Source organism: Castor canadensis, chromosome 13 (assembly GCF_047511655.1).
Source record: "Castor canadensis chromosome 13, mCasCan1.hap1v2, whole genome shotgun sequence".
Lineage (NCBI taxonomy): Eukaryota > Metazoa > Chordata > Mammalia > Rodentia > Castoridae > Castor > Castor canadensis.
In genome coordinates, this window is record NC_133398.1 from 123,845,324 (window position 1) to 123,868,259 (window position 22,936).

General features: G+C 40.6%; 1 protein-coding gene across 2 annotated transcripts in view; it reads right to left on the reverse strand.

Moving 5' to 3' along the window:
* Positions 1–767: 767 nt before the first annotated feature.
* Positions 768–22,936, reverse strand: part of LOC109678314 (uncharacterized) — a 155,757-nt gene continuing 133,588 nt past the window's right edge. For both annotated transcript variants that reach the window (XR_012440566.1, XR_012440567.1), the window contains one exon: positions 768–17,858. The gene's annotated coding sequence lies outside the window, so the exon portion shown is untranslated. The remainder of the gene's footprint in view (positions 17,859–22,936) is intronic.

Sequence of the window (22,936 nt, forward strand, 5' to 3'; positions counted from 1 at the left end):
AGGAAGGGGACAGGGACAAAAGAGTAAACACAAATACCAAAAGAGCTGACACAAATACCATGGCACACCAAGAAAGGTAAGTACAGTCACATGAAGATGAAAGGAAGATCAGGTAAGTTGAGAACACAGAGGTTTTTGTTGAAGTCACAGGGAAAGGGATTGAGGCATCAGCAAGAGATTGGACTCAAATAAGGGAATATTACATTTCCAGGTCCTCCTGAGAAGTACGCCTGGGACTGAGGGCCACAGATGCAGTTCTCTTAAGTCGTCAGGGGCAGGCGATGATCAGATCCAGATTTACCCTCCTTGAGAGGCTGTGTGTGAACTCTGAATGACATTAGAGGAATGTGTTGGCCCAACACAAGAACATGGAGCTCTATAGCACTCTAGGGATCCTTGCTTGGGGCTGTGTGGCAGCTGAGTAAGGGCAGTCTTAAAGGGAACACAGAAAGCTCTGAACTTTTTTTGGGGGGCAGTACTGGGGTTTGAACTCAGGGAATGCACACTTGCTAGGCAGGCGCTCTACCACTTGAGCCACTCTGCCAGTGGAACACAGGAAGCTCTGATACTAAGATTGACAAGAGTAAATCTTGCTGAAGGTGTATGCTGAGTCTGGTAGACATACTCTTACCAGGCCAACATGGTCTCTGGGTTGTGGTGCCCTGGTCCTAGGGAGAAGCGCCTGGAGAATATGCCACACTCTGAAGTTCTCCATCTGCACATTCTGGAGGTTGTTTCCATGGCATAAGCAGCTCTGCTCCTGGAGGAGTGTGAGGCCCATAGATGTTCCAAAGAGCCTTCCTCAAGTTCCCTCACTAACCAAGTTAGAAATAAGGTTAGGGTGATGATTATCACCTTAATTAAGTATTGCCCTGGCAGTGCTAACACATGTAGGACTTACAAAAATATATTTAAGTTCTAAAAATCTTAGAAGAGTTATATTTACCATAATTTCTAAACAGCCTTGTCTGTTTTAGAATCCAAAGAAAACCTTTAGAATTACTAAGCAAAAATTCAGCATGACTATAGGTTATCTACATATTAAAGTGAGTGTACCAAAGACAGAAGATTCGAGGCACCTAGCCCTTTCCTGGGTCTCCAAGAATTTGAAACAAAATGTGTGTGTGGCTGTTGGGAGAGGTGGGTGGTGAGAAAAGGCAAGGGAGAACAACAGTAGACTGAGATCAGGTGAAATTCAGAAATATTGAACTTTAGATTTATAAAAGAAACAATAGACCCTAACATAGAGCAGTAAGAAAAGTAATAGGGAACAGGGAGAACCCCAAAGCCGGGCTGCAAGCAAAAGAGAAAGGGAAAGCCTTGGGAAGCGTCACAGGTGCACAAGCTGACACTCAGCAGAAGTGAAAGTTTAAGAGGGAGAAATGCATGCCATGCACCAAGGAGATGCCTGCACTTCCTAGCTTGTTCACTAGCGCCCTAAAGAAAAATTGTCTTAGGAGAGGTCTTAGAATCAAACATCTTCACTAGGGAGAGCAGAAGACCTCTTATTTTCATACCGCCAAACCCCAAAGGCCTTTCCCCTCTACTGGCTTAAATGAGTGATTGCCCTGAGAATCAGTGTGGACCCAGGAAACTGGTTGCAACCTTGACTCAAGATCCACAGACATGGATCTATTTGGGTGGGAAGAGCAAACTGTAAGCCATGCTGCAGAGGGAAGCTATGAGGGGGCATTAGTGGAACTACAGCCTGAACTCCAGTAAGAGGAGAAAGACCAGGCATGTGTGAATACAAGCAGGACACGTGATAGAGAATTGTAGGGAAAGCAAGGAAAACGCAAGGGAGGGCAACAAGTGGTAGGGAAGGGGGCTAAACCCCACCAGGCTTGATTGCTGTGTACACTCCCAAGGGGCCAAAGAGTTTGGTAGAAAGCAGCACTGCTCAGGAATTTCCCATATCAAACCAACACGGGCAGAGCACCTCTGGTATGAGAAGGTATCCAACAGTTGGGGGAGGAGGGCCTGGACTCAGCTTGAGAGCACTCTGAGGAAGGCTCCTGCACAGAAATTGAACCCAGCAGAGAAGACAGCACAGATCTCAGCCTGGTCTTCTCTAGCCTAAGTTGTTAGGACTTCAGAGAGAAAAGGAGCTGTCCCTATCCCAAGGTCAACTGCAAAAGACAAGCCGGGGGTGTGGTACTCCATCCTCTTCTTGTCAGAAAGGAAGAACTATTGACTGCTGCTTTTTAAAAGCTGTTGTCTCTTTGTACTTATTTTATTGTATTCTCCCTCACTATTGCTTCTTTTTCTTTTTTTTTTTTTTTTGTAGCATCAGAGTTTGAACTCAGGGCCTCATGCTTGCTAGGCAGGCACTCTGCTACTTGAGCTACTTCACTAGCCCTCTGTCATCATTGTTTTCTATATCTTTATCTCATATACTTTTCTCTTTCCTATCTTGCTTTTTCTTTTTTCCTTTCCCTGTTTCTCTTCTTTTTATTACTTATTAGTACCTTCAGTTTTAACAAATTTTAAACTCCTAATTTATACTATAGGTACCCTAGTTCCTTTCTTTTCTAACTTAATTGAGTAGTTGATGTTTCTCATCCGTAACATTGAAAACACATAGACAACTGAGAGATATCCAACCCAACCGATGTGCAAATTGCAACATAAAATACAAGAAATATGAAAAAGAGAACTATGACTCTTGTTGAAATGCTGGACAAAGAATTCAACAGACTAGTTTTAGAAATGATGAATGACCCCAAAGAGTATTAAAATGAACAGATAGATGAAGTAAGGAAGTCAGTTCAAGACCTGGATGAGGGGCTGGGATGTAGCTCTGTGGTACAGCGCTTGCCTAGCATGCGTGAGGCCCTGGGTTTGATCCCAGCACCAAAAAAGAAAAGACAAAAAAACAAACAAACAAACAAAAAAGACCTGGATGAGAAAGTCAGCAACGCTGATGAGAAATTCAGGAAATAAATTGAGATTCTGAAAAAGATACAAACATTGGAAATGAAAAACTCAGTAAATCAAGTTTAAAATATAGTGGAAAGGATCATCAATAGAGTTGATCAAGCAGAAGAAAGAATATCAGGTATTGACTAAAAAGTTAAGGAAATACTACATTCAGATAGCAATAAAGAAAAAAAGCATGACCACAATTTTCAAGAATTTTAGGACATGAACAAGAAACCAAACCTAAGAATACATGAGGTAGAAAAAGGATACAAATTAAAGGCATAGAATTCAGTGAGATTATAGCAGAAAGCTCCCCAAATCTAGGAAAAGATATGGACATCCAAGTATGGGAGGCATTTAGAGCCCTAAATAGACATAAACATGAAAGAACTTCTCCATGTCACATTATAGTAAAATGCTAAGACTACAGAATAAATAAAGAATATTGAAGGCTGCAGGAGAAAAATGGTAACTTACTTAATAAAAGCAAACCCATCATAATCACACCAGACCTCTCAACAGAAAGCATGGAATGATATATTTAAGCTCTGAAAGTAACTGCCAACCAAGATTACTATATCAGCAGTTATCCTTTAAAATCGGTTAAGAAGTAAAGACCTTACAAGCTAAGCACAAGCTAAAGCAACTCATGACCACTAAGCTAGCATTTCAGAAAATACTGAAAGGATTCCTATATACAGATGGGGGAGAAAGACGGTCACAAACACAAAAGGTTAGGAAAGCATACATTTCATGAGAGAATATAAAGACCTTCAAAGATCTATAAAGAACAATGATATTAAAGCAGTAACAAAATCTCTGGATCAGACAGATGAACTGCTGAACTCTAAGACCTTTAAGAAGAACTAAAACCAATGCTCCTTAAATTATTTTGCAAAATAGAATGGGACAGAACACTTCCATAATCATTCTATGCAGCCAGTATTGCCAAAACCAGGTATGAACACACACACACACACACACAATGAAAAAAATTAGGCCAATTTCCTTGATAAACACAGATGAGAAAATCTTTAATAAAATACTTGCAAATTGAAGTAAATACATTTAAACCCTCATACACTATGGTCAGGCTGGTTTAATTCCTAGAATGGAAGGATGGTTCAATGTGTGCAAATTAATAAACCTAACACAGTACCTAAATAGAATTAGGAACAAAACCAGTGATCATCTCAATAGATGCTGAAAAGGCCTTTGACAAATTCATCGTCCTTTCATGGTAAAAGCCGTGAAGAATCAAGGAATAGAAGGAATGAACATGTCAACATTATAAAGGTTGTATATGACAAACCTAGGGTCAGCATTGTACTGAATAGGGAAAACTGAAAGTATTTTCTCTAAAGTCAGGAATGAGACAGGGTGTCCACTCTCATCCACAGTATTGGATATGCAATATAGTGCTTGAGTTCTTAGCCAGACCAATAAGGCAAGAGAAAGAAAGAAAAGGGGTACGAATAGGAAAGGAAACTTTGAAGCTACTAGAGGAAAACATTTGAAGATATAGGCAAAGGCTTTTCTGAATAGAACTCCAATAACACAGAAAATAAGGGGAAGAACTGAAAAGTAGAATTCCATCTGATTATAAAGTCCTGCACATCAAAGGAAATAATCACCAGAATGAAGAGCCCACAGAATGGGAGAAAATTTGCCAGCTATTCATCCAACAGAGAATTAATATCCAAAATGTCTAAAGAACTCAAAACATTAAACATGAATAGTCCTGTCAATATGTGGGGAAATCAATTGGCTAGTTCTCAAAAGAAGTGCAAATGGCCAATAAATACATTTAAAAATGTTCAAGGTCCTTAGCGATAGAGGAAATGCAAATCAAAACTACACCGAGATTCCATCTTACCCCAATCAAAATGGTTATCAAGAAAACAAACAACAAATGTCGATGAGTCAGTATGCAGGGAAAAGGGAACCCTTATACGCTGTTGGTAGGAACGCAAATTCGTGCAGCCACTGTGGAAGTTCCTCAGAATATTAAAAATAGACCTACCCTGTGTCCTCCTGTGCCACTCCTGGGCATGTATCTGAAGGAGTGTAAGTTAACAAGCAGCCGAGAGACCTGTACACTCGTATTTTTAGCAGCACCATTCGTAATAGGCAAGCAATGGAATTAGCCTAGTGACCAACAAATGAATGGCTAAAGAAAATTTGGGATGGGTGCCAGTAGCTTCACACCCGTAATCCTAGGTATTTGGGAGGGTGAGATCAGGAGGATCATGGTTTGAGGCCAGCCTGGGCAAATAGTTTGTGAGACCTCATCTCAAAAACCAAACAAAAAACCCCAGCGAAAATGGATCGGAGGTGTGGCTCAAGCGTTAAGAGTGTCTGCTTTGCAGCACAAAGCCCCGAGTTCAAATGTCGGTCCCACCAAAGTGCCAGTCCCTGATAAATGGTGCTGAATGAAAGGTTAAGCATCAGTCTGTGCTACCAGCTGGACTGGCCTTTAGTTGTGGCAGCTATCAGAACTGATGAAGGAAGGGGTGGGGGAGCTGGCCCAAACAATGCACACACGTGAGCAAATGTAAAAATGACCAAATAAAAAAAGGATTGATGAAGAGGCCCTTTTTATTTGGCCATAATTGCTTTTATCTCTTCAATTGTGTACATGGGCGCCTTGCACAAAGACAAGATTGGTGACAAGACAGGCTCCCCGATAGGTGAGCCTATGTCATCCTATTCACCTGCTCATTGAGAGCCTTCTCTGCAGTGCGTGGCCTCAATAGACATCACATCTACAATTTAAAAATGCATGTTATTTGCAACTACCCAGGAAACATTTACAAAAAGTGAAATGTGCTGAGAGATAAACTGAGCCTCAGTAATGTTAAAGAACCAGTATTATATAGGGTAAATTCTCTGATCGCATGAAAATATCTTAGAAATGATGAAAGATCAAATTCCTATGTTCTGAAATTATGACATGCACTACAAAATAACTACAATACATGAAAGAAATCTGATAGTTTAAATAATGAAAATAATATTGTAAACCAAAATCTTCAGAATATAGCTAAACCACTATTAGGTGATACTTTATAGCCTTAACTGTCTATATTGGAAAAGAAAAAGAAGGGTAAAAATTAACGAGCCTACATCCTTCTTAAAATGTTAGAGAAAAGTATAGGAAAATAAAGACGGAAATGAGTAAGTTAATAAAAATGAAGAAAAATAGGTAAGAAAAAGGAACACCAAAGGTAGTTCTTTGAAAAGACTAATGAACACTTAAAAAAAAAAGAACTTTGACAAAAGCCAGCATTAGGGATGTAAAAGGATATCAACAATGTTGTAAAAACTAAGAGAAACAGAAAAGTGAATATACCAATGTTTAATTTGGTGACTGGGGTTTGTACTCTAGGGCCTTGAGTTTGCTAGGTAAGTGAACCTGCTTAGTAGCCACCCAACCCCCCCCAGAAAGTTGTATTATGTAAGTAACAAGTTTTGTTTTGTTTTTGGGGTCTTTTTTAAAGGGGGAGGAGAGAAGAGGAAGGGAGGGTTGACACAGTCTCTCCATGTGTATGTAACCCAGGCTGACCTTGCACTCACTGTGTAGGCGAGGCTGGCCTCAAATTTTTAATCCTCCTGCCTCAGCCTCCCAAATGCTAAGTAACAAGTTTTTCCTACCTTCTTGGTGCGTGGGTGGCAACCACAGTTTTAGCATCTAAGCTTGGCAAATTTGCCTCTGCAGGATGACCATGATATCCACAGGCTTGTGCATAAATGTTTGTATGAACTTTATTTGTAATAGCTAGAAAGTGGGAAAAAATCAAATGCCCATCAACTGTTAAGTACTTTTATATTCAGTAAAATACTACTCACCAAAAAAAGGGAAAAAAACATCTGTTTTTTTTTTTTAGTACTGAGGATGGACCCCAAGGCCTCAAAAATGCTAGGTAAGTGCTCTACCATGGGAATACACCCCCAGCCCCTTCTTAAAAATTTTTGAGACAGGTCTCACTAAGTTGCCTAGGCTGTCCTTAAACTTGGGATCCTCCTTCCTCGGCCTCCCGAGTATCTGGGATTACAGCAGCATCTCTACCTGGCTAGTTTTTTTTTTTTTTTTTTTTTTTTTTTTTTGCAGTACTGGTGTTTGACTCAGCGCCTCAGGCTTGCTAGGCAGGCGCTCTACCACTTGAGCCACTCCACCAGCCTCTGTGTGTGTGTGTGTATACACACGTACACATACACGTATACATGTCAAAAGTGTGCTGCCCGGAGCCATCAGAAAGGTTGCTTACCTTAAGATTACACTCAGAGGATATGCCTTCCTTTTTTCTGGCAGTACTAGGGTTTGAACTCAGGGCTTTGCACTTGCTAGGCAGGTCCTTTACTGCTTGAGCCACTCCTCCATCCCTTTTTGCTCCAGTTATTTTGGAGATAGGGTCTGCTTTTTGCCCAAGCTGGCCTGGAACCTGATCCTCCTATTTTCTGCTTGGCACCATCACTGGGATGACAGGCATGCCACACCATACCCAGCTTTTTTTCTGTTGAGATGGGGTCTTGCTAACTTTTTTCCCAGGGCGGCCTCAAACCACGATCCTCCCAAACTCAGCCTCCCAAGTAGTTAGGATTGCAGGTGTGAGTCATTGGTACCCAACTCATAGATATTCTATAAGGGGAAAGTATAGGAACAGAATGAAATGAGTGGTTTTCTGGGCATGTGGGTATGGAGAGGGGACTGAATACAGAGGGCCTGTTTGAACCACAAGACAGTTCTTTGGGCTGCTGGAAAGGTTCTATGCTTAGTGTGGTGGTAGATGACTTTTGCACTTGTCAGAATCCATTGAACCGTACACTTACAATGAGTGGACTTCATTGTATTTAAGGTAGAGTTTAAAAAGCCAGTCGTAGTGATTCACACCTATAATCCCAGCTACTTGGAAAGCGGAGGTTGGGAGGATAGAGGTTTAAGACCAATTCAGGCAGAAAGTTAGCAAGACCCATCTCAACCAATAGAACTGGGCATGGTGATATACCCTGTCTTCCCAGCTACGAGGGGTGTGGGGTGTAGGTAAAAGGATCATGGTCCACTTGGCCAGAGAAAATGTGAGACTCTAGTTGAAAAATAACTAAAGCAAAAAGGGCTTGGAGTGTGGCTCTAGTGGTGATTGCCTAGCAAGTGGGAGGAGAACCACAGTCCTCGTTGGGGGTTTTTGGAAGAGTCACTGCTTTGCATTTGGATATGTTATGGGCTGACTTTGCACATCTGTTAGGATGGACATGTCTTTACTCAGGGGTCTTTTGGTGAATGAGCTTCTCTTGGGTGCTCAGTTCCCCGTTCCACCGGGAAAAGAGAAAACAAACCACTGTAACAACAGCAACACTGCTAAGGCTGGTTCTGTATTTGGACTTCAGACTGGGCCAATCAAGGTCAATTGTCAGCTTCAGGGCTGCATTCGCTTCCACTGCAGGCCCCAAAGAGTTTTGTATGCTGTTGGCCAGACAGTTTCCCACTCACTCCAGAGTGCTTCTCTCCCATCCCCGCCAGCTTGTGCACCCAGAATAGGAAGTGTCCAAGCCTATGGGTGTTCCTGGAGTACGTCAGAGACTTGGAACACAACTGCACTTAGGTCTCACCGGTGGGGCAGAACCCAGGCACCTGGGACTCTGCCTGCCAGTCTCGGTGCCTTTAGGTCCAGCCCAGGAGTAAATAATAAGTAGTGAGATGCAGAAGGCTGGGAAATCCAGCAATCCACCAGGCTCAGACCTCTCAGCCCCACCCAGCAGAAAGTGCTTGCAGCAGGGAGGCAGCCTCAGAAGCTGAGCGATCCTCTGGCTAGGAGCTTCGGCTCAGAGCGCTTAGCCTCTGTGTGATCCACCGGCTGGAGGGCTTGCTCCTCACCACAGAGGGCATGGCTACTGACCTCAGCGTCCTGCATAGCTTGACCTCCCTACCAAGCAAGTTGTGACCCATCCTCTCCTTCTCCACAACTGCTCCTCATGGCCATCTCCCATTCAGATGGGAGGGTGGTTCCCAAGTCCTCACAGTTGTTCTGCCTTAAACAATAGCCTCCCCCGCCACCCACCAAAATGGCACCTGGCTGTAGCTCACTTGGATATGGGGAGCGACAAAACGTGCTTCTTTTCCAGTACTGATCTGCCATAAGAGGTCAGTGTCAGGCGAAGTCCCTGGACTGTATTTAGGGCTTTCCAGAACTGTGCGGTTATCCTAGTGCTAGAACTGAAAATCTGGTGTCACCAGGGCTGCCTGCCTTATGTTGAGTGTGAGAATCTGGCTTGTCTTTCCCCCAGGAGCTGAGTTTGGAGCTGTGAACTGTTTCCTACTTTTCTCTGCATAGCCTTTCTGTTTTCTCTGTGCTTTTCAGCTGTCCTGTCACCTCTTTTGTGATTCCCAGTGCTCTTCCCCTCTCTCTCTTTGGAATATAGTCTCTCCTTTGTCACCCTGACCCTTCTCATTCACAGGGTCACATGGAGGAAGCTTCTATTCTACCATCTTATTCTAGAATTTTATGAATTTTTATAAAGTTCCCAATTTTAATTTCTTCAGCATCAGTATTTTCATTAAAGCTTAGGGCTACTTATTCATTTTGTACTATATTACAATTTTACATCATTTTTCTCCTAAAATTGAGATGAAATTCATATAAAATCACATAAGATGAACCATTTTAAAGTGAACAATTTCGTGGCATTTGACATTTTTACAGTGTTGTGTCAACCTATCTTTATCTAGTTTTGATTACCCCAAAAGGAAATTCCATATCCACTGATGAGTTACCTTCTGTTCTCCACCCCAACCTCATCCCCCCAGTCCCTGGCAACCACTAAATGCCTTTCTGTCTCTATGAATTTGCCAACTCTTGATATTTCTTATAAATGGAACCACACAATATATAATCCTTTGTGTCTAGCTAAAAAGGGGTCCATTTCGATCCAGGCTTCCAAATTCACTAAGATAGGAGAGAGGGAATGTGGCAAACTGAACACAGTTTCCTAAAACTTCTACCTGGAAGTGAAACATACCACCTGCATCTGCTTAACTTCTGGTGAGCGCTCATGGTCAGAGGCATAACCTTAAGGGAGCAAGTGCAAGAGTGAGGAAAGTCACCATATGAGACAGGAGGCGAGAGAGTGAGACGAGGAAGCTGAGCTCTCTTCATTGCAATTTGCTTTTAAGGTAAAAAAAATCCGTCCCATGAGAGCAGCCTACTACACAGTTCAGCTTCTAAGGTGGTACCCCCAATGACCTAGGCCCTGCCCCTTAAAGGTTCCCCTGCTTCTCAATACCATTACACTGAGTATCAAACCTCCAGGACATAATCTTTGAGAGACAAACTATATCCAAACTGTGTCAAGTTCTCTAGCAGAACTTCCAATAGTATAATTAATAAAAACATCAAAAGGGAATCCTTGTCTTGTTCCAGTTTTAGGGGAAAGCTCCCAGTCTGTTACAGAGAGATAAATATTGCACATTCTCTCTCATATATGGACAATGACCTGAAAGTAGAATAGTGATTCCTAGGAACTGAGAAGTGTGCAGGTGATAGGGACAAGCATGGAATAAGGATGGTTACACATAGTCAATGTATGAAAATATCACATGGAATCCCATTAATATGTAAATCAATGTATGTTAATTATAAAATTAATGTAAATAACAAGAACATTAAAAAAATTTCCTAGTCCTTGCAGTTACCTCTGTTGGTCACTCATTACTTAGCCAGGCCTTTTATGACTGGAAAAAGAACTTAAGGAAACCAAGAGCGGACAGGAGGTGTGGCTCAAGTGGTAGAGCACTTGTCTAGCAAGTGCAAAGCCCTGAGTTCAAGCCCCCATACTTCTAAAAAAAAATACTAACAAAGGAAACCAAGAGAGTAACATCTCAGAACTCAGAGATTAAGTTTTGGGGTTTGAGACAGTTGCCTGGTATGATGGTCAGCCCCCTTGTGTGTTCCCCTCTAGGCAGGAAGTGGCCATTGTAAGATCTGTGGGCTTGAACAGAAAAAAGAAGAGGAGTGTATTCCTGTGGAGTGAGAGTTGACTATCCATTTACCCCATAACTGTATACAACAGGAGGATCTTCCTGTAAAAGGTACTCTGAGATGAGAGGATGTCCTCATCCCTGGGGAATGCCATGGTAGGTAAAGGAGCTGGTAAAATAGAAGGGGCAGGCTGATCCAATCTCCTTAGCATGATTAGAGGAGACCCTTTGCAAGCAGCTAGCATGCCTCTGCTATCATGACAATTGTGCTATTATGGATGTGATCATCCTAGCACTGCCCCAGAAAGATATCCCAGTCCTTGGGTCGGGCTGGCTAAAACATTACTTCAAGTGATTAGAGGCAAGGAAGTTTTTATCCCAGCACTTCCCAGAACCATGAAGAGGTGTTTGCATCTTGCTGAACTAGTGCTTCAAACCCCAGGATGCATGCTGGAGCTGCTGCTTCTCACCAAACTGTGGGGAGAAGGACCCTGGGGAGGCTGACTGGTGCCCTCTAAAAGAAATGACAGCACAGTGTCTTCCTATGTGATAAGGATAATTTACTCACTGTTCTGCTGGTGCTTCAATTGGGATAATTTACCCACGGTTCTGCTGGTAAGCACCAGCAAAGTAATAATACAAAAGACAAGTGAAAAAGGTCAAAGAAGGGCCTTTTCTTATTTGGAAGAAGAGATACATCCTTTCTCTTGCCATGAGGCCCAGTCTATCCTTAATGCCCAAGAACCACATGAAAAAGGGCTGACTGGCTACCTGGATTGTATCTGATTGGGAGCAGGCACTACTAAACTAAGGCTGCTAGTATAGGATATAAAAATGGGATCTCTACTGAAAAATCCAGTAAAATTAGCATGGAAGGTGGGAAAATAACTAAAGTAACTAGAGCAAACAGACTGGAGGTGTGGAGGTGTGGCTAAAGTGGTAGAGCACCTGCTTTGCAAGCACAAAGCCCTGAGTTCAAATCCCAGTTCCACCAAAAAGTCACTGTTTTTATCTAATTGAGGTTCTGCTTTATAGCACCATCTTTGCAAAGAAAATGGAGAAAAGCTGGGTACCAGCAGCTCACACCTATAATCCTAGATAACTGGGAGGGTGAGATCGGGAGGATCTCAGTTTGAGGTGAGTCAAGGTAAATAGCCCACGAGATCCCATCTCCAAAATAACCAGAGAAAAATGGACTGTAGGTATGGCTCAAATGGTAGAATGCCTGCTTTGTAAGGATGAAGCTCTGAGTTCAAACCCCAGTCCCAGCAAAAATAAAAAATAATAAAAACCCTAAAGCCCTTACACCGGAGTAGAACCAGTATATTCTATGAACCAAGATTCCTACCATAGTCTGAGTAATGGAAACAGTTCATTGTAAAATTGGATCAGCAAGAGACTTCCTTTATTAAAATGGTATCTATAGGATCAAAGTACACTCAGTCCTACTGGAGTGTCACACCCATGAGGAAATAGCCACAAACCCTGCTACTTAGTTTAACTTGCCAAACTCCTCCCTCAAATGTCTCTGCTTCTTGTTTAGTGGGGACTGGGAGGAAGATGGTCAGCACTCAAAACGAGAAAACCAGTGAGTAGTCTTTCTTTACTGGTGGAATTAGTTCAGGGGGTGAGAGGCAAACAATGGACACTTAACAGCCTATTTGTGTGATACTCCTAGCCATAGGGTACGCCATGGCAAACATTTTTTAAGGTTTATGTTTTCATGGACTCCTAATAGATGAGTTACTTGGTTGGGATTTAGGCAAAATCAGGGCTGAAAGCTGGGCATAGTGGCGCAGACCTGTAATCCTAACACTTGGGAAGCTGAGGCAGGAGGATCACAAGTTCAAGGCTAGCAAGAGCTACATAATGAAACCCTACCTCAAAAAAAGCGGGGCAGGGGGTGCTGAGGATGTAAGCATGATAGTGCTTACCCAGAATGTGCAAGGCCTGGGGTCTGATCTCTAGAACCACCAAAAAAAAAAAAAAAAATCAGGACTAGAAGGCTAGCAGAGTGGCTCAAGTGGTAAAACACCTGCCTAGCAAGTACAAGGCCCTGAGTTCAAACCCTAGCCCTGCAAAAACAAATTTAGGGCTAGAAAAATACAAGGCTATGGCATTTGGGGGGAAAATTGCCATAATGGCTTCATCTTGCCCACCACGGGACACCAGAACTCACCTCCTGAGAGAAGACACAATAGAAACATGTACAGCCCCAAAGCTGACGCAGTAACCAAGACATCAAAGCAAGTAGACTTTTTGAAGGAGCAGAGGCTCAGAGTTAACTTCCTGGAGTTGAATCTGTGTTTCACAGGATAACTCCCCATCTATCACCATTCTTCTTTTGGAGTAACATTCATTTTTGTTCATTGTGCTGTATTTTGTTCTGTTCTGAAACCAACGTCGTTAGAACATTGCTTGTCTGACTATGTGTTCAAATCCTCGAATAGTGTGTTTCACAGGACCGTACCCCAGCTGTCACTGTTAGTAATACTGAGAAACTCATTTTTGTTCATAATGCTGTATTGTGCTGAATTTGATAGAAATATGTAATTCCCATTCCAAAACCAACTTCGATAGAAAACTCAGAATATAGCATTGAGCTAAAATTAATGCTTCGCCATAAAAAAATGACGGTGATAGATGGGGTAATCTTACAATACACACCCAACACTACAATTTCAAAATATAGGGAGCATTCAACATTCAAACTGAGTTGATTTTAGAATGTGATTTCCACGCTTTTATAAATTCAGCATCTACAGCATTATGAATTATAATGAATGATTCTCCCAATGAAAAATGGTGACAGAAGGGAGGAAACCTGTGGAATACAGACGCATTTCCAGGAGGTGAATTTACTACCAAATTGTAACTAAGGTGTTGTTTGAACTGCAGTTACAGGTTTGTATGCAACTAAGAATAATACAGCTCAACATATGATGAAATGAATGTTTCTGCCAATTAAAAACTGTGACATATGACATGGTAATCCTGTGAAATATAGATTCAATTTCAGAAGGTGAACTTATGCCAGACATTGAACCTATAGGCAGACATTCAGTGTTTCAACTCAGTTGATTTTAAGATGGGAGTTACTGTTTCTATCAAATTCAGATAGTAAATCTCCAAGCTGAAATACACGTTTCCCCACATTAAGAACAGTAATAGACCGGGAGTTATGTGAAATATACACTCTATTCTAGCAAGAGAACACATAAGACCGGGAATTATGTGAAATATACACTCTATTCTGGCAAGAGAACACATAGGCAGACATTCAATGTTCTAATTATTTTGGTTTCAGAAAGGGAGTCACATGTTTCTATCAAATTCAGAGTAATACAGCATCAGGAGCTAAAATCAATGCCACTCCCAGTGAAACTCGGAGAAGGGTGGAGAGTAATCCTGTCAAATACACACTCATTCCAAGAGTGGAACTTACTGTTGAACAGTCAACCTTCTAAATAAAGCGATTTTGATTTGCACTTACATATTTCAATAAAATCGAGCGTAATGTAGCAGTAGAAGCTTAATGAATGTTTTCCCCTAAGAAAAAAGGTTACGGATAGGGAGTAATCCTGTGAAATCCAGACTCAACTCCAGGAAGTAAACATGCTGCTGTACAGTCAACCTTACAACTAAGGTGATTTTTAAGTTGGAGTTACACATTTCTGTAAAATTGAGCATAATACAACAGTGTAAGTTAATACGAATATTTCTCTCAATGAAAAATGGTGATAAATAGGAAGTAATCCTGTGAAATCCAGACTCAATTCCAGGAATTGAATTTACTGCCAATGTTTTAAGTTGGTTTTAGAACAGGAGTCACATTTTTCTGTCAGTTTTTGCATAGTACAGCATAAGGAGATGAAATGAATGTTACTCCCAAAGCTTTTGTCATTTTGTCATCTATTCTCCAGACTTTCCCCCACTAAGTGGGCCAAGAACTAAGAAAAGGCTTTGAAATCCTGGTTTGTGCCCTTGCAGTCATAGGTCTTCAGAATGTTTTATGTGCCTGGCTTCAAACTCAGATGTTACAAAGTAACATACAACTCAGATTGTAATACAATGTGGAGCCAGGAGATGGGTTACTATATAAATAAGTCTGTAATGGCCCCTGAATATTGGCCCTGATGTTGTTTATTTTTATTAGCAGGCTGAGATTCTTAGGCCAAAGCCTGATGAACATCAAACAAAAATGTTCACATCTCCTTAAGTGTTCCTTATTTGTATATCCCATGAAACTGCTAGAAATAGGTAAGATAAACCCTAGGACTATACAGGCCCCAAACTGCTGGGCTGTTCTTCAGAGCTCTCTCACCCACTTCCTGTGCTGGGCTGAACTGGGGCCCCCTAAAATTAATATACTAAAATTCCAACCCGCAGAATCTCAGAATATGTTTGTACTTGAAGGTAGGGTCTTTAAGGAGATAATTAAGTTAAAATGAGGTTGTTAAGTGTTAAGTGTTAATACGACTAGTGTCCTTATAAGAGGAAATGAGGACACAGACGTACACAGAGGGCCACCATGTGAGGACACTGGGAAAAGAAGTAGAGCAGTCTCAGGAGAAACCTACTCTGCCAACACCTTGACCTTGGACTCCCACCCTCCATAACTACGAGGGAATGTTAGTGTGTAAGTCCCCAGTGTGTGGAACTTTGTTACAGCAGCCTGAGCTAATATACTTGCCAATCTTGCTGCTGAGCTAAGTCACTTAGACACATAAGTCTCCCCTCTACACACATATGCACACCTGTTTTTTTGTTTTGTTTTTTTGGCAGCACTGGAGTTTGAACTCAGGGCCTCAGGCTTGCTAGGCAGGCACTGTTCCACTTGAGCCACTCCACCAGCCCTAAGCCCTCTCTCTTGATGCCCTTTTGTCCAGCTGTTCTGTTGCCCTGTACCCCATCTGGGAAGTGGTCTCCATTGTGAGGGACTTCCTTTCTCTGCCAACCAATAAAGTGCCACTCTTACAATGCTTGCCTGTGCTACAACCTTTAGTCATATCTGGTCAGCCTGGAAATCCTCACTGACCACATTACATATGTGTCTATATTTATGTAAATTTGTATCTATCTATATCATTTCTGGAGGGATAGACACACATTTTTGTTGAGATCTAGTGCAAAAGGTATTTCTGAAAATCAAAAGTAATGACTCACACTGACTCACTTATTAACCCAGAAGCTCTACCTGTTGTCTGTTTCCAGAAATAATAACCACAGCAATTGTACACAGTGAGTGCTTAGGGTGTGTGATATATTGTGCTAACAGATTTATGTGTGATATCACAGGAGAACATGGCAGCAATCTTTTAAGTTAAATACTATTGCATGCATTTTATAGTTGGAAGATAAAAGCAACTGTATATAAATGTTAAGTATACATGCTGGTGGCTCACGCCTAGTTACTCAGGAGGATCAAGGTTCAAAGCCAGCCCAGGCAAACAGGTGATGAGACCCTATCTCGAAAAAAACCCATCACAAAAAAAAAAAAAAAAAGGGGTTGGTGGAGCAGCTCAAAAAAGGGTTGGTGGGCCCTATGTTCAAGCCCCAGTACCACAAAAGAAAAGTTAAGTACATAAATGTTAGGTACCTTGCCTAGAATCAAATAGCAATTTCCAGAAGAATGTGATTTGGAATCCAGATCTATTTAACTACAGAGCCTAAACAAGTAATAAAGACATGCAGTTGAACTCTAAGGGCTTTCAAGAAATGGGTTGCTTTTGCTCATCAAGTCCTATCATGAGAAGCTGGCTCAGAATGTAGTTTGCTTGAAAGACAAGTATGTTAAACATGGAAGTAGTCTAGATAAGTCAGGCTACATACAATTGTATATCACTGCCCCTCATCTGAAATTTTTGTACTATTTGGGGAGGGCCCTTGGAGATTGTTTAGTTGAGCTCTCATATTATAGCCTTGGAAAAAACTAATACATGTGATTAAAGAAGGACTCTCCTAGTGATCATGGGATGTTAACAGAAGAGCTAGGAACAGAACCTGGGTTCTGTTACATAGTGATGGAATAATGATGAAAACAGCAGAGATTACAGTTTTTATTCAGCACTGTTGGAGATCAAAACTAGGACCTTAAAGCAATCTTTTATTACAGATATTACATATTATTACTATAGATATTATAATATCCATCTTGACAGAGTTTGTAAGCCCAGAATCACCCAGGCAATTCATGAAAAAACTTAGATTTGAACCAATTCTTTTTATAGATTCAAGATTTTATGCCTTTCTTGACATTAATTTTTGTATTAATTTTAACATCAAATGTTATTTATTCATACTATTCAAGCTATTGAAAAATAACTGAAATATATACATGAAAAAAGAACAGGATTAAAGCAAACATAAAATGTATTTCATGATCAATATCAGAAAGATCTTAAAATATTAAGCTTTAATCTTGCCTCAAGGAAAACTTGCAAGAAAATAATGTATGCATATTACTACTTCAACTTGTAAAGAAAGAGGATAATATGGAGAAAACAATGCTTATTTTCATTTGTAGGAAATATCAGTTGAGTTTTTGGAAGACATTGCATGGTGTCTTCAATTATATAGTCTTCTTTTTTTCTTTTTTTTGACTTGGTCTAGTTGCTTATACTGCTTTCTTATAGAGATAATAGGAGATTCAGATGTTTTCTGAATTGAAACTTAGAGCTCAGTCTCTCACCTATACTGGAATCAGTGACAAGAATTGAGTTCGAGAGGAAAATAACCAGTTGTTTTGTGAAGCTTTATCAAAAACTTCTTCAGTGCTGCTTTTTCTTTGTCAATCTCCCTCAGTCAGAGACTTAAAGCTTTCTGGAGTTTCTGAATATGAATCTTGGTTCTCTTTTCCTCTCCAATGTTGTTCACCAAGGCCCGTCACAGGTACATGGCATCTCCACTTTTTAATCCCGTCTTTTTCAGTATGCAACTCATTCCACCCATCTTCAAACTGTGGCTGAGGAGGTTCAAAACAAGACAATGAAGCTGCCCAAAAGTGTCTCTGGAAAATGATTTTCTGTGGTTTGGAAATCACAATCAGAGCACCATGGGAACACAGCCTCACAGAATCTCACACCTGAGTGACATCAGAGAGCCTGAAACCCTTGTTTACTGTCCTGAATTTTTTTCCCACGCCCTGGATTTTAACTTGCTTTTATTCTCATGCCATCTGTCCCTGTTATCCTGCCTCAGAATGAGTGACCTGGAAGATCTATGAAATGCCTTAAGGGCCTTTCTCCCATTGTCATGATTATCCCTTCTATCTGTGTTAATCACTTCAGCAAACAGTCCCCAAACCACATTTCTTTTTCACTTTTTACATAGCTGGGGTGCAAAATTTCACTTCTGCTCACTTTTAAATTATAAATTCTGTCTTTAGGTCATTTCTTTCCTATCATATCTCATCAAATATAGTTCAAAGTAATCACACAGCAGCCTTGCTGCTTTGTTTTTTCTTCTTTTTGTTTTGTGGTACGAAGGATTGAACCCAGAGCCTCATACCTGCTAGGTAAGTGTTCTACCACTTCTACTACTGAGCTGCACCCCAGCCCCCGCTTAGCTATTTCTTCCACCACATATCTAAGTCCATCCCTCTTAAATGCTGCATTCCACAAAATCCTAACATGGACACAATTATGACAAGTTCTCTGTCATAATTTAAAGAGACAGTTCTCTGTCTCTTTTAATCGTTTGTTCCTCATTTCTGTCTGAGGCCTCATCAAAATTGCCTTTACTCTCGATATGTCTACTAACATTCTGATCACATTCATGTAAGTAATATCTAAGAAGATTCAGACCTTCCCTATAGTTCTCCTGAGCCCTCACCAGATTCATCCTTAATGTTCTATTTATGGTAATACAGGCTCCTTTTAGCCTGTTCCTCCAAATTCTGCCAGTTTCAAAACCATTTCCACATTGTCGGGCATTTGTTAAAGCAACAGCTTCACTCTTGGTACCAATTTACAGCTTTCATAGAATAACACAGACTATTGTAAATAACAGATGTATTTAGCTAACAATTCTGGAGGCTGGGAAGTGCAAGTTGGAGGGGCTATATCTGGTGAGGGTCTTTTTGCTGTGTCATAGCATGGCAGAAGATATCACATGGGAAAAGAACATAAGAGAGAGAAGGATGAGGGCCAAACAGCCCACTCCTACAGTAACCCACTGGTGTGTGATAAGGGCATTAATCCATCCATCAAAAAGGAACCAACCCTCATGACTTCTTAAAGGTCCCAGCTTTTAACAATGTCACAATGGCAATTAAATTTCAACATGAGTTTTGGAAGGGACATTCAAACCACAGCAGCCATTTTTGCCCTGTATTCTCTTGGCCTTTCCTCCATGTGTGCACATCCTCATGTCTCTTTCTCTGTATGTACAAATTTCCTTCTTCTATATGGACACTGGGCATATTATATTAGGGCCCACTTCAACAATTTAATTTTCACTAAATCCCCTCTGTAAAGACCCAATCCTAAAATACAGTCACATGCTGAGTTACTAGGGTTACGGCTTCAACATATGAAATTTTGGGAGGGACACAAACTATCACATAGTAGCTGGATATCCTCACAAGACAAGTGTTGTGTTTCAAGACCACAACCTTACCTCTGGGTTGGAGAGCTAGGTTGAAAGCTTCTCAAGAGAAAAGGTTAGATGAAAAAGAATTAACCTAGAAGGTACCATACACGCACAGGAAATTAATGTGAGTCAACTCCCTATATAGCTATCCTTATCTCAACCAGCAAAAACCCTTGTTCCTTCCTATTATTGCTTATACTCTCTCTACAACAAAATTAGAGATAAGGGCAAAATAGTTTCTGCTGGGTATTGAGGGGGTGGGGGGGAGAGGGAGGGGGTGGAGTGGGTGGTAAGGGAGGAGGTGGAGGCAGGGGGGAGAAATGACCCAAGCCTTGTATGCACATAGGAATAATAAAACAAACAAGCAAACAAAAAAACAAATGTGCAATCTCCAGTCTCTTAGTCCTTAGGAAATAAAAACCTGACCAGAAAATGGCCTGTTTCATGCATAATATTGATCCTCTCCCACATGACATTTTAGACTATTTGGAGTAGGAAGCTAAAAAGCAACCTGTCCATCTGAAAAGGGATAGATCTCAGTGTTTCAAATTAACTGATGATAAGTACTGTCATTTGGATCCCAAATGAATTAGAAGCCCATGTGTTAAAGCGTGGTCCACAAGGTGGTGCTATTGTGAGATGATGAAGACTTTATGTGGCAGGGCCTCAGGGGAACATTTAGGTCTCTGAAGGTATAACCTTGGGGAGGGGGTGGGGGGGCCCTGCCCACTTCCACTTTCTCTCTTTACTTCTTGACCACCATGTAGTGATCAGGCTTCCCCTGCCACAGACTTCTGTCATAATATACTATGCTGCCAAGCAGCAAATCAGAGTTAAGCAGCCATACACTGAAACCTCTGCAACCATGAGCCAATGTAAACCTGTCCTCCTTATAAAGTTGATCTCAAGTATTTTGTTATAGTAACAGAAAGCTGACTATCACTATCACAATAGGAAATAAAGCCATGCTCTCAATCAAAAGAGGGATATCCAGCCTTTTGCCAGTGGCTGACAACTGTATGATCCTAGCTACTTGGGAGGTTGATAGTTCAAGGCCAGCCCAGGCAAATAGTTCATGAGATCCCTACCTCCAAAATAGCCTGAGCAAAATGGACTGGAGGTGTTGCTCAAGTGGTAGAGCACCTGCTTTAGAGAGTGCCTGCTTTGTAAATAAGAAGTCTTGAGTTCAAACCCCAGTTCTGCCAAAAAAAAAAAAAAAAAAAAAGAGGGATATCCCTAAGAAAGGGAATGAACTACAAAAGAATTGGGTCTTATTTACTATAATCCAGCTCCAACTCAATCCATGGTTCAGATGATCAGCCACTCAGAAATAAATAGCAAAGGAAAAAAAGATGTCTTCCACAATGTGGGTGTATACATATACACAACAAAAACCATACACATATCTATTCATCTGCACAAAAATAAACAAGAATTATAAACTAAGAACTGGTGAGATTTTAGAAAGAGGAAGAGGCAAGGTAGATAGATTGGGGAATGGACATTGGGTAGGAGGAACAGAAATAACACCTTTTTTGATTTCCAAGCAAGTACTGTAATTAGACTATGATTCATATGTTTAGTAAAATACAGAAAGTGGTAGAAAAGACATTTTGAAAGGACAGAGAATTTCAACAGTGGATTGTATTAAAATAATGAAGTGAATATTGTAGTTACAAAATTACAATATTCAAATTAAGATATCAATGAATTGATGTAACGGCAGTTTGGAGACAGCACAGCCCAGGACTAATAAATTGGAAGACAGGACAATAGAAAGTATCTATACTGAGGTACAGAGTGGAAAGGCTGGGAAGAAAACAAAGCTTAGGAGAGATGCGAGAGTCTCAAAAGGTTCTCAGAAGGAGGACATAACATAGGAAGAAAAGCAGCATTCAAAAAAATAATGGCCAAGAGTTTTTCAAAGTTGATTAATAGTATCAACCTAAAGATTCAATAATCTTAATGAGTGACAGATAAGGACGTTAAAATAGTTAATACACTATATTCCATGTGTTCAACAAGGTAGAAATTAAACATGTTAAATACAGATATCTATAACATAGAAAGACCCAAACTAAATTACTAGAATAAGATTAAAAGGCCTAAAGTGATAAATACACAGAAAGGAATTACCAAATGAGACATGTTGAAGACATAAATTTGACAACAAAGCAATAGAAACTGTTCAAAGTAAAACAACAACAAAATGACTAAAAATAAAGAGTAGAGCATAAGTGACCTGTGGTAAACTTCAAGCGGCCTCAATACAAATAATGAAAGTTCCGAAAGAAGAGAGGAGGGTGGGAAGTGAAAAGTATTTGAGGAAATGAGTTGGCACCCAGTGCACGAGCTTTTTAACATGTTTAGCATCATGTGCAAATGAGCATACCATAGTATTGCCAGTAGTATTAACCCTTCAAACATAGACATGGGAGTTTGTACATATTGCATTAATAAGTTCATTCTTGTTAGAAAAAACTACTCTTTTGTTTTTGTTTTTGAAAAACTACTTTTTTGATGAGACAGAGAGAAGAACCAAATAATACAGCTTACACATTTACATATATGGTGATCTGATTTTTTGATAAATTTTCCCCAGATAAACTTTTGGCCTCTTAGATTTCAAACAACTTTTGCCTTTACACCAATACCTTTTCAGTGCCTGAAAAAAGTTTTCATTGTTCTATTTCTTGTATGTATATGAAGCCCATAAACCATACTCCCTTTCATTCATCTCCTCCATTCACCTACCCCCGTCCCTCAAATATCCCCCTATTGTACATATTTTATAGTACTGTCTTTTGTTATTGATTTCAAAGTCAATGTATCCCCACTATCTGTTGCTCTCCCTTACCCTCTATTACTCATCAACTATCAACACATATCATTATATCCTCTACCTGCACCCTGCACAGATGTTATTTCTTCAATACTGTTGATTCTCTATCATTGAGAGGTCGAAAGTTTTTTTTGGGGGGGTGGCACTAGGGTTTGAACTCAAGGCCTTACATGTGTTGGGCAGGCGCTCTTACCACTGAGCCACTCTGCCAACCCATGTGGTGGAATCTTAATGTAGTTTTCATTTTCATTTCCTTTATTGCCAGGGATGTTGAGCATTTCTTCATGTGTTTTTTTGGCCATTTGTACTTCTTCCTTTGAAAAATTTCTATTCAATTTATTTGGCCATTTCTACATTGGGTCATTGATTCTTTGAGAATTTAATTTTTTGAGTTCCCTGTAAATTCTGGTTATTAATCCCTAGTCAGATGTATAGCTGGCAAAAATTTTTCTTCCAGTCTATTGGCTGCCTTTTCAGTCTGGTGACTATTTCCTTTGCTGTGCACAACCTTTTTAGTTTCATGTAATCCCATTTCTCAATCTTTTCTCTTAATTGCTGAGGTTTTGGAGTTCTATTTAGGAAGTTGTTGCCTATGCTCATATGTTCCA